The sequence below is a fragment of the Arachis hypogaea genome, chromosome 9 (genome assembly GCF_003086295.3).
Source record: "Arachis hypogaea cultivar Tifrunner chromosome 9, arahy.Tifrunner.gnm2.J5K5, whole genome shotgun sequence".
Lineage (NCBI taxonomy): Eukaryota > Viridiplantae > Streptophyta > Magnoliopsida > Fabales > Fabaceae > Arachis > Arachis hypogaea.
In genome coordinates, this window is record NC_092044.1 from 24,282,871 (window position 1) to 24,297,117 (window position 14,247).

Below are 14,247 nucleotides of genomic sequence, written 5' to 3' on the forward strand. Positions count from 1 at the left end.
CTCGTTCCTCATAGGGTGCTAAACGCTAGCTGGGTGTTTAACACCAGGCCTCGTCCTAAAAAGAATATTTTGAATAAGGTGGTGGTGCTAAACACCAGAATAGGCGTTTAGCGCCCTAGATGGTACATATTGTGAGGCGTTGCGGCACTAAACGCTAGAGCTGTCGTTTAGCGCCAACAATGCAGATTTGGGTATTGAGAAAGGAAATTCAAATTTTGCAACGGTAACTTCCAAACCCCCTCCCCTTTGACCGTTCCAACCTTTTCCATACCCTCCCCTCATTCCCTATCAAATCTTCCCCATATCTCTCTTTTCTATAACACCCATCAACCCATTTAATTTACCCAACCCCAATCCTTCTCCCTTCATAACCATACCCTATCCCCCTCTATAAATACCCAATTCTTTTTTTTCACTTTTTACCACAGCACAATTCACCATCTTTTATCCCTTCTCTTTCTTTTTACCTTCATCCTTCTTTTTTTATGTTTTTTTCTTTCTTCCCCCTCCTCATAGCCGAACTATACCCCATCCCATCATTCTACTTTATTTTCCTTTACTCTCCCTCCCTTTCTTCTTTTCACCACATCTTACCACTTCCCTTTTTCCTTTCTTTTTCTTGTTCTCTTTTCTTTGCTCGGGAACGAGCAACAACTCTAAGTTTAGTGTTGGGGCACTCCACTTTTCTCTTATTTTTCTCATATCCCATATGGCACCCAAGACTGGAGAATCCTCTTCTAGGAAGAGAAAGAAAAAGGCTCCCGCAACCAGTCCATTTGATAACAACTGATTCAGTTCCAAGATTTATGAGGATCACTTCCATGAGATTGTGAGCAAAAAAAATGTGATCCCGGAGGTCTGATTTAATTTGCAACAGGATGAATATCCAAAAATCCAAGAGCAGATTCTGAGGAGGGGATAGGAAGTTCTGTACAACCCGTGACTAATGTAGGCGTTCTAATGGTCCGGAAGTTTTACACTAATGCTTGAGTGACGTACAAATATGTCAAGGATGTGTACCCTGAGTTTAGGACTTGGCGTACTATGGTCTGAGGAAGGATCATAGAGTTCGATCTAGAGAGAGTGAGGGATATACTTCAGTTACCGCTATCCAGAGATGACCCTCACTTTTACTCTCACAGGCTCACCCGTGATCAGAGGTTGGACCAGATCCTCACTGATATATGCCTCCCCGGAGCATAGTGGAGAAGGAATGCTAGAGGGCAGCCATACCAATTGGGAAAGCATGATCTGAAGCCCGTTGTTTGAGGGTGGTTGGAGTTCATTCAGCGCTCTATCATCCCTACGAATAACCGGTCCGAGGTTACTATTAACTGAGTTGTAATGATTCACTACATCATGCTCGGTAATGAGGTGGAGGTGCATCATGTGATCCCTCTGGAGTTGTACAACATAGCTATGAAGGCCTCCACTTTTGCTAGATTGGCCTCCCCTCATCTCATCTTCTGCCTGTGCGAGGCTGCTCGCGTCTGCATTGACCGAGACACTCCCATTGACGTTGACAGACCGATCACTACGAGGGATATTGGGTATGCCAAGGAGCTTGGACGAGCACCGCCTCAGGAGGCAGTTCCCCCTCTTCAGCAGGAGCAGCCTGATATGCCTCAGGGATATTACTTCTCTCCGCGCGATTACTGGGATCAGTTGACAGCATCTATCGGGCAGCTGGCATCTTCTATTGACCAGTTGAGGATAGACCATCAGGATCACTCTACCCTCCTACATCAACTAGTGGAGGAACAGTAGAGCCAGAGGCAAGAATTGGACGAGCTGAGGTGCTTGAGAGGATTCTGAAGAATGAAACTCTCGCACGATCTAGAATTTTCACAAATAAATTTTCGTTGTAAGTATAGCTTCTAAACCGACAAGAATTCCTTTCTTACAAACGTTTTAGTTGTCACAAGTAACAAACCCAATAAAATTTATAAACCAAAGTATTCAAACCTCGGGTCGTCTTCTCAAAGAATTGCAGGAAAGTATGATTTATTATTGGTTATGGAAAATAGTATTTTTGGATTTGAAAAGGTTTGAGCAACTAGTCTAATTGACAGAAAAATAAATTTATACTAGAAAATCTCTTGGCAAGATATGAGAATTGGAATTCCTATCCTAGTTATCCTTATCAGGTGTGTTGAAATTGGGTTTTAATCCTGCTTAATTACCCCTCATTAAATAAAGGAAATTCAGGCAGACTAATTAAATTGATTCTCAAGTCCTAGTCAACTTTTAGAGCGATCTAAATCAATTAGCGATTGCCAATTTCAACCACTGCTGAGTTTGATAACTCAAGTGTTACCAATTAATTAACCAAAGACAAAAGAAGAAAATAAATCATAAACAGAGCAAAACAATCATGAGTCTGAAATACCTCAAAGTATATTAATTAAGAAAATCCTAACATATGAATGGTTCATAAGCCAATTGGGCAACATAAGTCAAATACACATAAAAGCATCAGAGTAAATAAGAGTAGAAGAGAAACATATATTATTGAACCTGGTATGAAGAAACAATCCTAATGACTAAAAAAATCCTAAATCCTAAGATAAATCCTAATCCTAAGAGAGAGGAGAGAACATCTCTCTCTAAAACTACATCTAAATTGTGAAAAGTGTGTATTATGAATAAATGATTCATGATGAATGAATGGATTTCCCCAGAATTCACTGATTGTGAAATCTGGTTCGTACAGGTCGCGGCAAAGTGACGCGGAGGCGTCGTCCATGCATTTGCATGGATTGAAATTCGCAAATGCGACACGTGCGCGTCATTCACACGTTCACGTTGCCTAACTTCGGGGAAGCTATTGAAAATATATATTGTTGTGAAGCCCCGGATGTTAGCTTTCCAACGCAACTAGAACCGCATCATTCGGACCTTTGTAGCTCAAGTTATGGTCGATTTAGTACCAAGAGGCCAGGCTGGACAGCTTTTGCAGTTCCTTCAGTTTCTTGTATTCCTTCCAGTTTTGCATGCTTCCTTTCCTCCTCTAAGCCATTCCTGCCCTGTAATCTCTGAAATTACTTAACACACATATCACGGGATCAAATGGTAATAAGAAAGAATTAAACATAGTGAAATTAAGACCAAAGAAGCAAGTTTTCAATCATAGAACAAATTCTAGGAAGGAATTGTAAAACCATGCAAATAGTATGAATAAGTGTGCAAAGGCTTGATAAAAGCCACTCAATTGAGCACAAGATAAACCATAAAATAGTGGTTTATCAGATTCTCCGGAAGAGCAGCCACCAGGACTGAGGTGGTTGAGTTTCTTATCTGTCATTTCCTTTATTTTCTGTTCTTCAATGTTTTATCTTGTTTTCTGTTATCTATTTGTAGCCTTTACATGATTATTTGTAGCTTTTTATTGTTTTTCTAGCTTAGTTATTTAAATTAATGTTTTATATTTATTTTGAAAAAGTGTCTCATGTATTGCTCACTAAGCTCGAAAAATCAAAAGAAAAAGAAAAGAAGTAGTAAAATGCATGAGACTTGAGTATATATTCTGAGTTGTCTTGAATACTTTGCTATGGTGATATTATCTATGATTCTGAATGTATGAATTGAGTAGTGCATATTTGATATTGAAGTTAATAATGCTTATTCTTGAGGTACAAAAACTTAGAGAAGTATTATGGATTCTCTAAATTGAGTAAGAAATTGATCCTTGAAGCAAAACAAATAGCAAAAAGAAAAAGAAAATAAAGAGCAAGGTCCAAGGCTCTGAGCATCAATGGTTAGGAATGTCAATTATAATCAAAAGCTCAAAGAGTTGTTTTCCTAACCATATGCTTGTAGTGTTATGTGTCAAGTAACCCTTGAGACATAGCATTGAGAGTCGAGACCAAGTGCAATTACAGAGTATGCCTAAGGCTCTGAGCACCACTAACTAGGAGAAATTAAAAGAAAAATTAGAACTCAAAGAGTTCCCCAGCCAAGTGCTTGTGGGGTTCTTGTGTCAAGTTAAGCTTGAGATAAAACACTAAGAGTCACGACTAGACTCAAGGTGCAAAGCACACAAAGAAAAAATAAGAAAAAGTAGTGTTCAAGGATTAATAAGAGTTTAAAGAAGAGAATCCATAATATCATCCGAGTTCTAGTTGGTGCATGAAATTCCAATCACACTTGTAATTTCGCACAACTAACCAGCAAGTGCACTGGGTTGTCCACGTAATACCTTACATGAGTAAGGGTCGATCCCACGGAGATTGTCGGCTTGAAGCAAGCTATGGTTACCTTGTAACTCTTAGTCAGGAGATTATCAATGAAAAGGGTTTTGTTTGTAATAAAATAAAAGAGCATGAAATAAAAGGTACTTGTGATTCAATAATGGAGAACAGATTGGAGTTTTGGAGATGCTCTGTCATCTGAATCTCTGCTTTCCTATTGTCTTCTTCTTCACACACGCAAGGCTCCTTCTATGGCAAGCTGTGTGTAGGGTGTCACCGTTGTCAATGGCTACTTCCCATCCTCTCAGTGAAAATGGTCCATGTGCGCTGTCACCGCACGGCTAATCATCTGTCGGTTCTCGATCATGTTGGAATAGAATCCAGTGATCCTTTTGCGTCTGTCACTACGCCCAACACTCACGAGTTTGAAGCTTGTCACAGCCATCCCTTCCCAGATCCTACTCGGAATACCACAGACAAGGTTTAGACCTTCCGGATCTCAGGAATGGCCGCCAATAATCCTAGCTTATACCACGAAGACTCCGATCTTTCGGAATGGAGGCTAAGAGATACACATTTGAGGTGGTTGTCAGGCACACGTTCATAAGTTGAGAATGGTGATGAGTGTCACAGATCATCACATTCATCATGTTTAAGTGCGAATGAATATCTTAGAACAGAAACAAGCGTGATTGAATAGAAAACAGTGGTAATTGCATTAATCCATCGAGACACAGCAGAGCTCCTCACCCCCAACAATGGAGTTTAGAGACTCATGCCATAGAGATACAATGTAAAACGTGAAAATGTCATGAGGTACAAAATAAATCTCTAAAGGTAGTTTTTATACTCAACTAGTAACCTAGGTTTACAGAAAATGAGTAAACTAAGATAGGTAGTGCAGAAATCTACTTCTTGGGCCCACTTGGTGTGTGCTTGGGCTGAGCATTGGAGCTTTCACGTGCATAGGCTGTTTCTGGAGTTAAACGCCAGCTTTAGTGCCAGTTTGGGCATTTAACTCCAACTTTTATGCCAGTTCTGGCGTTTTGATGCCAGAAAAGGGCAGAGAGCTGGCGTTTTGACGCCAGTTTATGTCGTCAAAACTCGCTCAAAGTATGGACTATAATATATTGCTGGGATCGCGCCATTGGGAGTTCTGTAGCTCTAGAAAATCCACTTCGAGTGCAGGGAGATCAGAATCCAATAGCATCTGCAGTCCTTTTTTAGCCTCTGAATCAGATCTTTGCTCAGGTCCCTCAATTTCAGCCAGTAAATACCTAAAATCACATAAAAACACACAAACTCATAGTAAAGTTTAGAAATATTATTTTTGCATAAAACTAATAAAAATATACTAAAAAGTGGCTAAATCCTACTAAAAACTATATGAAAATACCCCCAAAAAGCGTATAAAATATCCGCTCATCACAACACCAAACTTAAATTGTTACTTGTCCTCAAGCAACTAGATGAATGAAATAGGCCAAAGAAAATCAAGAGGCAATAGCATCTCAGAGTGTACATGAAGCTCAAATTCTAATTAGATGAGCGGGACTAGTAGCTTTTTGCTTCTGAATAGTTTTGGCATCTCTATTTATCCTTTGAAGTTCTGAATGACTAGCATCTATAGGAACTCCGAATTCAAATAGTGTTATTGATTCTCCTAGTTTAGCATATTGATTCTTGAACACAACTACTTTATGAGTCTTGGCCATGGCCCTAAGCATTATGTTTTCCAGTATTACCACCGGATACATAAATGCCACAGACACATAACTGAGTGAACCTTTTTAGATTGTGACTCAGCTTTGCTAAAGTCTCCAGTCAGAGGTATCCAGAGCTCTTAAGCACACTCTTTTTGTGTTGGATCACGACTTTAACCACTTAGTCTCAAGTTTTTCACTTGGACCTGCATGCCACAAGCACATGGTTAGGGACAGCTTGATTCAGCCGCTTAGGCCAGGATTTTATGCTTGTAGGCCCTCCTATCCATTGATGCTCATAGCCTTGGATCCTCTTCACCCTTGCCTTTTTGGTTTAAGGGGTTATTGGTTTTTTCTGCTTGCTCTTTTTTTTTTCCACTGCTTTCTCTTGCTTCAAGAATCAATTTTATGATTTTTCAGATTATCAACAACATTTCTCTTTTTTCATCATTCTTTCAAGAGCCAATAATATTAACATTCATAAACTTCACTATCAAAATTTATGCACTGTTCAAGCATTCATTCAGAGAGCAAAGAGTATTGTCACCACATATAAATAATTTAAATTTTTCTTATTAAGAACTCGAAGATAAAATTGCTTCCTTATTCTAAAAATCTGCTATTTTATTCATGTTTAATGATGATAAGAAAAATAAATTATAGCTTACTTGGGGATAAAATCAAAAATGAAAGATAGGGACACTAATTACTACTATTCCTATGACTCTAAAAATAGATTTTTAATAGCAGAGTTATCACAAAGTTAAGATTAGGACTTGATGAGCGGATAATTTATACGCTTTTTGGCATTGTTTTTAGTATGTTTTTAGTATATTTTAGTTAGTTTTTAGTATATTTTTATTAGTTTTTAGTTAAAATTCACTTTTCTGGACTTTACTATGAGTTTGTGTGTTTTTCTATGATTTCAGGTATTTTCTGGCTGAAATTGAGGGTCCTGAGCAAAAATCTGATTCAGAGACTGAAAAGGACTGCAGATGCTGTTGGATTCTGACCTTCCTGCACTCGAAGTGAATTTTCTGGAGCTACAGAAGCCCAATTGGCGCGCTCTCAACGGCGTTGGAAAGTAGACATCCTGGGCTTTCCAGCAATGTATAATAGTTCATACTTTGCCTGAGATTTAATGGCCCAAACTGGCGTTGCAAATCAGCCTCATAATTTCCAGCGTTTAACGCTGGAACTGGCATAAAAATTGGAGTTAAACGCCCAAACTGGCATGAAAGCTGGCGTTTAACTCCAGAAAAAGTCTCTACACATGAAAGCTTCAATGCTCAGCCCAAGCACACACTAAGTGGACCCAGAAGTGGATTTTTATGTCATTTACTCATCTCTGTATACCCTAGATTACTAGTTTTGGCATCTCACTCTATCCTTTGAAATTCAGAATGATTGGCTTCTTTAGGAACTTAGAATCCAGATAGTGTTATTGATTCTCCTAGTTAAGTATGATGATTCTTGAACATAGCTACTTATTGAGTCTTGGCCGTGGCCCAAAGCACTCTGTCTTCCAGTATTACCACCGGATACATATATGCCACAGACACATAATTGGGTGAACCTTTTCAGATTGTGACTCAGCTTTGCTAGAGTCCCCAATTAGAGGTGTCCAGGGTTCTTAAGCATACTCTTTTGCCTTGGATCACAATTGGGTGAAGATCCTATGGAGTGCTTGAGCTCCTCAATGTCTCTTCCTTGTCTTTGTTGCTCCTCTCTCATGATTCTTTGATCTTCTCTAATTTCATGGAGGATGATGGAGTGTTCTTGGTGCTCCACCCTTAGTTGTCCCATGTTGGAACTCAATTCTCCTAGGGAGGTGTTTAGTTGCTCCCAATAGTTTTGTGGAGGAAAGTGCATCCCTTGAGGAATCTCAGGGATCTCATGATGAGTGGGGTCTCTTGTGTGCTCCATCCTCTTCTTAGTGATGGGCTTGTCCTCATCAATAGGGATGTCTCCCTCTATGTCAACTCCAACTGAATAACAGAGGTGACAAATGAGATGAGGAAAGGCTAACCTTGCCAAGGTAGAGGACTTGTCCGCCACCTTATAAAGTTCTTGAGCTATAACCTCATGAACTTCTATTTCTTCTCCAATCATGATGCTATGAATCATGATAGCCCGGTCTATGGTAACTTCGGACCGGTTGCTAGTGGGAATGATTGAGCGTTGAATAAACTCCAACCATCCTCTAGCCACGGGCTTGAGGTCATGCCTTCTCAATTGAACCGGCTTTCCTCTTAAATCTCTCTTCCATTGGGCGCCCTCTTCACATATGACTGTGAGGACTTGGTCCAACCTTTGATCAAAGTTGACCCTTCTAGTGTAAGGATGTTCATCCCCTTGCATCATGGGCAAGTTGAATGCCAACCTTACATTTTCCGGACTAAAAACCAAGTATTTCCCCCGAACCATAGTAAGCCAATTCTTTGGATCCGGGTTCATACTTTGGTCATGGTTCTTGGTGATCCATGCATTGGCATAGAACTCTTGAACCATCAAGATTCCGACTTGTTGAATGGGGTTGGTAAGAACTTCCCAACCTCTTCTTCGGATCTCATGTCGGATCTCCGGATATTCACCCTTTTTGAGTGAAAAAGGGACCTCGGGGATCACCTTCTTCAAGGCCACAACTTCATAGAAGTGGTCTTGATGCACCCTTGAGATGAATCTCTCCATCTCCCATGACTCGGAGGTAGAAGCTTTTGCCTTCCCTTTCCTCTTTCTAGAGGTTTCTCCAGCCTTGGATGCCATAAATGGTTATGGAAAAACAAAAAGCAATGCTTTTACCACACCAAACTTAAAAGGTTTGCTCGTCCTCGAGCAAAAGAAGAAAGAAGAGAGTAGAAGAAGAAGAAATGAGGATGAAGGGAGTGGCTTTGTGTTCGGCCAAAATGGGGAGAAGTAGTGTTTAGGTTGTGTGAAAATGAAGGAGTGAAGAAGGGTTTATATAGGAGGGGGGAGGGGCTTGGTTCGTTCATGTATGGGAGGGTTTGGGAGGGAAAGTGGTTTGAATTTGAAGGGTGAGGTAGTTGGGGTTTTATGAAGGATGGATGTGAGTGGTAAAGAGAAAGATGGGATTTGATAGGTGAAGGGTTTTTGGGGAAGAGGTGTTGAGGTGATTGGTGAATGGGTGAAGAAGAGAGAGAGTGGTGGGGTAAGTGGGGATCCTGTGGGGTCCACAGATCCTGAGGTGTCAAGGAAAAGTCATCCCTGCACCAAATGGCAAGCAAAAATGCGTTTTTAGCCAATTCTGGTGTTAAACGCCGGGCTGGTGCCCATTTCTGGCGTTTAACGCCAACTTCTTGCCCTTTTCTGGCGTTTAACGCTAGTCTGGTGCCCCTTTCTGGCGTTAAACGCCCAGAATGGTGCCAGATTGGGCGTTAAACGCCCAACAGCTAGCCTTACTGGCGTTTAAACGCCAGTACGCTCTCCTCCAGGGTGTGCTGTTTTTCCTTTTGCTTTTCATTCTATTTTTGCTTTTTTCATTGATTTTGTGACTTCTCATGATCATCAACCTACAAAAGATATAAAATAACAAAAGAGAATAGATAAAATATAACATTGGGTTGCCTCCCAACAAGCGCTTCTTTAATGTCATTAGCTTGACAGAGGACTCTCATGGAGCCTCAGAAATGCTCAGAGCTATGTTGGAACCTCCCAACACCAAACTTAGAGTTTGAATGTGGGGGTTCAACACCAAACTTAGAAGTTGGTTGTGGCCTCCCAACACCAAACTTAGAGTTTGACTGTGGGGGCTCTGTTTGGCTCTGTTTTGAGAGAAGCTCTTCATGCTTCCTCTCCATGGTGACAGAGGGATATCCTTGAGCCTTAAACACAAAGGATTCTTCATTCACTTGAATGATTAATTCTCCTCTATCAACATCAATCACAGCCTTTGCTGTGGCTAGGAAGGGTCTGCCAAGGATGATGGATTCATCCATGCACTTCCCAGTCTCTAGGACTATGAAATCAGTAGGGATGTAATGGTCTTCAACCTTTACCAGAACATCCTTTACAAGTCCATAAGCTTGTTTTCTTGAGTTGTCTGCCATCTCTAGTGAGATTTTTGCAGCTTGCACCTCAAAGATCCCTAACTTCTCCATTACAGAGAGAGGCATGAGGTTTACACTTGACCCTAAGTCACACAAGGCCTTCTTGAAGGTCATGGTGCCTATGGTACAAGGTATTGAAAACTTCCCAGGATCTTGTCTCTTTTGAGGTAATTTCTGCCTGGACAAGTCATCCAGTTCTTTGGTGAGCAAAGGGGGTTCATCCTCCCAAGTCTCATTTTCAAATAACTTGTCATTTAGCTTCATGATTGCTCCAAGGTATTTAGCAACTTGCTCTTCAGTGACATACTCATCCTCTTCAGAGGAAGAATACTCATCAGAGCTCATGAATGGCAGAAGTAAGTCCAATGGAATCTCTATGGTCTCATTTTGAGCCTTAGATTCCCATGGTTCCTCATTGGGGGACTCATTGGAGGCCAGTGGGCGTCCATTGAGGTCTTCCTCAGTGGCGTTCACTGCCTCTCCTTCCTCCCAAAATTCGGCCATGTTGATGGCTTTGCACTCTCCTTTTGGATTTTCTTCTGTATTGCTTGGAAGAGTACTGGGAGGGAGTTCAATAATTTTCTTGCTCAGCTGACCCACTTGTGCCTCCAAATTTCTAATGGAGGACCTTGTTTCAGTCATGAAACTTTGAGTGATTTTGATTAGATCAGAGACCATGGTTGCTAAGTCAGAGTTATTCTGCTTAGAACTCTCTGTCTGTTGCTGAGAAGATGATGGAAAAGGCTTGCTATTGCGAAACCTGTTTCTTCCACCATTATTGTTGTTGAAACCTTGTTGAGGTCTTTGTTGATCCTTCCATGAGAGATTTGGATGATTTCTGCATGAAGGATTATAGGTGTTTCCATAGGGTTCTCCCATGTAATTCACCTCTTCCATTGAAGGGTTCTCAGGATCATAGACTTCTTCCTCAGATGAAGCTTCCTTAGTACTGCTTGGTGCATTTTGCATTCTAGACAGACTTTGAGAAATCAAATTGACTTGCTGAGTCAATATTTTATTCTGAGCCAATATGTCATTCAGAGTGTCAATCTCAAGAACTCCTTTCTTCTGACTAGTCCCATTGTTCACAGGATTCCTTTCAGAAGTGTACATGAATTGGTTATTTGCAACCATTTCAATCAGCTCTTGAGCTTCTGTAGGTGTCTTCTTCAGATGAAGAGATCCTCCAGCAGAGCTATCCGAAGACATCTTGGATAGTTCAGAGAGACCATCATAGAAAATACCTATGATGCTCCATTCAGAAAGCATGTCAGAAGGACACTTTCTGATTAATTGTTTGTATCTTTCCCAAGCTTCATAGAGGGATTCTCCTTCCTTCTGTCTGAAGGTTTGGACTTCCACTCTAAGCTTACTCAATTTTTGAGGTGGAAAGAACTTTGCCAAGAAGGCATTGACTAGCTTTTCCCAAGAGTCCAGGCTTTCTTTAGGTTGTGAGTCCAACCATGTTCTAGCTCTGTCTCTTACAGCAAAAGGGAATAGCATAAGTCTGTAGACCTCAGGGTCAACCCCATTAGTCTTGACAGTGTCACAGATTTGCAAGAACTCAGCTAAGAACTGATGAGGATCTTCCAATGGAAGTCCATGGAACTTGCAATTCTGTTGCATTAGAGAAACTAATTGAGGCTTAAGGTCAAAGTTGTTTGCTCCAATGGCAGGGATAGAGATGCTTCTCCCATAGAAGTCGGGAGTAGGTGCAGTAAAGTCACCCAGCACCTTCCTTGCATTGTTGGCATTGTTGTTGTTTTCGGCTGCCATGTGTTCTTTTTCCTTGAAGAATTCGGTTAGGTCCTTTACAGAGAGTTGTGCCTTAGCTTCTCTTAGCCTTCGCTTCAAGGTCCTTTAGGTTCAGGATCAGCCTCAACAAGAATGCTTTTGTCTTTGCTCCTGCTCATAAGAAAGAGAAGAAAACAAGAAAATATGGAATCCTCTATGTCACAGTATAGAGATTCCTTGAGGTGTCAGAGGAAAAGAAAATGGAAGGCAGAAGTAGAAAATTCGAACTTATCAAAGAGGATGGTGTTCGAATTTTGCATCAAGGAATAGTGTTAGTCCATAAATAGAAGGATGTGAAAAGAAGGGAAGCAATTTTCGAAAATTAAGTAAAAGATTTTGTAAAACATTTTGAAAAACACTAATTGATTTTCGAAAACCAAGAGTGGAAAAGAAATCAAGTGATTTTTGAAAAAGATTTTGAAATCAGAAATCAAAAAGATTTGATTGAAAACTATTTTGAAAAAGATGTGGTTAAGAAGATATGATTGATTTTAAAAAGATGTGATTGAGAAGATATGATTTGAAAAACATTTTAAAAGGATTTGATTTTGAAAATTAATGACTTGGCTATCAAGAAAAGATATGATTCAGACATTAAACCTTTCTCAACAGAAAAGGCAACATACTTGAAATGTTGAATCAAATCATTAATTGATAGCAAGTATCTTTGAAAAAGGAAAGAAATTGATTTTGAAAGCATATGATTGAAAAGATATGATTTGAAAAAGATTTGATTTTGAAAAACTTTGAAAACCTGAAAAAAAATTGCATTAAAAAAACAGAATCTTCCCTCTTGTGCCATCCTAGCGTTAAACGCCCAGAATGGTGCACATTCTGGCGTTTAACGCCCAAAAATCTACCCTTTTGGGCGTTAAACGCCCAGCCAGGTACCCTGGTTGGCGTTTAAACGCCAGTCTGTCTTCCTTACTGGGCGTTTTGAACGCCCAGCTTTTTCTGTGCAATTCCTCTGTAGTATGTTCTGAATCTTCAATTTTCTGTATTATTGACTTGAAAAGACACAAATTAAAAATATTTTTGGATTTTTAATAATAAGGAATAATCAAAATGCAACTAAAATCAAAAGAACAATGCATGCAAGACACCAAACTTAGCAGTTTGTATACTACTGACACTAATGAGAATGCATATGAGACACAAACACTCAAGTCAAGAGAATTCAAAGATCAGAGTAAGAAATCATCAAGAATTACTTGAAGATCCTTAAGACACATGAATGAATGTATGCAATTGACACCAAACTTAAAATGAAACACTAGACTCAAAAAATATTTTTAGATTTTATGATTTTGTAATTTTTTTTTGTGTTTTTCGAAAATTAAGTGGAAAAAGGTATCAAAATTCTTAATGAGAATTCCAGGAATCATGCAATGTTTAGTCTAAAACTTCAGTCTAAAGGAATTAGACATGGTCAGCCAAGCTTCAGCAGAACATTGCATTCAAGAGCTAAATTGATGAAGATCAATCAGCTTTGGTGATGATAAGAACATCACCTTGAAACACTAGAATTCATTCTTAAGAACTCTGAAGAAAAAATACCTAATCTAAGCAACAAGATGAACCGTCAGTTGTCCATACTCAACAATCCCCGGCAACGGCGCCAAAAACTTGGTGCACGAAATTGTGATCACTACTTTTCACAACTCAAATAATCCCCGGTGATGAACCCAAAAACTTGGTGTTCAATACCATGGCATAAACACAACTTCGCACAACTAACCAGCAAGTGTACTGGGTCGTCCAAGTAATAAACCTTACGCGAGTAAGGGTCGATCCCACAGAGATTGTTGGTATGAAGCAAGCTATGGTCACCTTGTAAATCTCAGTCAGGCAAACTCAAATGGATGTAGGTGATATACGAATAAAATATAAAGATAAAGATAGAGATACTTATGCAATTCATTGGTAGGAATTTCAGATAAGCGTATGAAGATGCTTGTCCCTTTCGTCTCTCTGCTTTCCTACTGTCTTCATCCAATCCTTCTTACTCCTTTCCATGGCAAGCTTAAGCAAGGGTTTCACCGTTGTCAGTGGCTACCTCCCATCCTCTCAGTGGAAATGTTCAACGCACCCTGTCACGGCACGGCTATCCATCTGTCGGTTCTCGATCAGGCTGGAATAGAATCCAGTGATTCTTTTGCGTCTGTCACTAACGCCCCGCCTTCAGGAGTTTGAAGCACGTCACAGTCATTCAATCATTGAATCCTACTCAGAATACCACAGACAAGGTTAGACGTTCCGGATTCTCTTGAATGCCGCCATCAGTTCTAGCCTATACCACGAAGACTCTGATCTCACGGAATGGCTGGCTCGTTTGTCAGGCGAGCACTCGGTTGTCAGGCGATCAACCATGCATCGTGTATCAGAAATCCAAGAGATATTCACCCAATCGAAGGTAGAACGGAGGTGGTTGTCAGTCACACGTTCATAGGTGAGAATGACGATGAGTGTCACGGATCATCACATTCATCAAGT

General features: G+C 40.2%; 1 non-coding gene across 1 annotated transcript; it reads left to right on the forward strand.

Annotated features, from left to right (window-relative positions):
- The first annotated feature begins 11,223 nt into the window (after window positions 1–11,223).
- On the forward strand, window positions 11,224–11,331 carry LOC112713659 (small nucleolar RNA R71). Its single transcript, XR_003158629.1, has one exon. It is a non-coding gene; the product is annotated as a small nucleolar RNA R71 (small nucleolar RNA).
- Window positions 11,332–14,247: the final 2,916 nt, after the last annotated feature.